The sequence below is a fragment of the Perna viridis genome, chromosome 5 (genome assembly GCF_037379345.1).
Source record: "Perna viridis isolate PV_CMFRI_1.1 ecotype Kerala chromosome 5, ASM3737934v1, whole genome shotgun sequence".
Taxonomy (NCBI): Eukaryota; Metazoa; Mollusca; class Bivalvia; order Mytilida; family Mytilidae; genus Perna; species Perna viridis.
In genome coordinates this window covers 19260829-19262644 of record NC_142449.1, presented here as the reverse complement: position 1 = coordinate 19262644, position 1816 = coordinate 19260829, and positions in this window count along the sequence as shown.

Below are 1816 nucleotides of genomic sequence, written 5' to 3'. Positions count from 1 at the left end.
GTAGGTGTCTTTTTTCGACCAATAAAGGTGTATCCGGCGTTTTTGAGCTCACAAAAAGTACCTTATACGTACAAAATAATTTTGCAAAAATTATATGTAATTGTGTAGAAAAATATCGTCACTTTTAAAAGTATTGTGCTTTATTCTAGATTATACTTTGTTAATGTGGATTGTCTTTGCATCGAACTTTTGTGCAGACCTGCGCATGTAACAAACCAAGTTTTCGTAATCTTGTGCATTATTCTTAATCACATTACTGACAGCAGCACCTTCTGTATTGATATAGTATTAATATTTTTATCACAATGGTCTATAGCTAGTTATATGTCCAAGGTCTATAATTATGGATCAAGGAACGCCAAGCACTACTGGAGTCTTCCAAAGGTCATTATATTATTAATGATCGAGGACATGTAACAACTGGTATATTAGGAAGAAAATACATTTCCCAATCCATCTATTAACCTGTTTTAAATATTGTTGCTTCTCTTAAAAGTCCACAATCGGCCAATCAGTTTTTTTTTTCTTTATTAAATTAACAGGCCATTATCTTTATCAACTGAAATTTACATCCCAACACTTGCACTAGTTTATGTTTACATAATGATATAACATCGCCTATATTTAGAAAGTCAGAATGAACATGTCCGAAAAGCCACAAAAAGTCATAATTGACCGGTTAACTCTATTATGGACTAACAAGAAAAATAATGTACAGTATGTTGTAATATAAACCAGGCAAATTTATCCATAATGTATTCAACTGATTTATTAATTTGGCATAAACTTCTGATTCGAATGGTTAATATATGATCACTTTTTGAGGTGAAATTATTCATATCATTCATCTCTTGCACAGCAGCAATTTACCTTTAGGAGAACTTGTAACAAACTAACAGCGGGCAGAAAGTATTTTCAGTAATTGTGTAGACATGTTTTTGTCGCTGTCAATAGAACAAAATGACCTATTAAACATGTTAAATCCGTAGAAAACCAAACCGGAAATAGAACAATGTGCAACAGATGTATCACAAGTTACGAAACATTTAACATATAGGTAATTTAAAAATATAACGACATAACAAAAATAACGAAATGACTGAAAAAACATTATATACTGCCCTCCATTGACTACCCTTGACATTCCAAATTTCAACTTTCCAATACCCTATTGGTCCATTCACCCTTCCCTATTACACAATCCAAATGTCTCACTCTAAAGTCATATTCAATATCATCCCATACACAGTTGAAGCGTATTAAGCATGTTAAATTTACGCTTGATTTATATTTGATACCAACGTTTTAATCCATAACAAAAGTACAAATGTAGAAAGTCGTCCATGGTCAATGTATGCCTAATTATCACCGATCCCCAATCCCTCAGAATCTTTCAAAATTGTCATTGAACCATTATGAATTGCATATCTAATACTTAACTATTATCTTTCAAATAAAGAAACAAAACAGCTATATATACAATAACTTATAAAATATTCGAAAAAACACCTCTTTACATTCTCTTTTTAATGATTTTCGGTAGATTTCTAAGGTTTTAAAAGCGTTTCAATAACATTACATTAACATCGCCAACCCCTTCATGCCACACAATTACTGGTTTTATATGTTAATAATGTAATGTAATACTATATGTTTATTTTTATTGTGTTATTTGGTACATGTATGCCTGTTTGGCCTATTTTAGTACGCCACCTTTTATGTAGACTGACACTTGATTTTTTTCTTTAAAAAGTTTTGTGAGTGGATCTCTTTGTACATGTAAATATGTTAAAGATGTTAACACACTATAATAAAA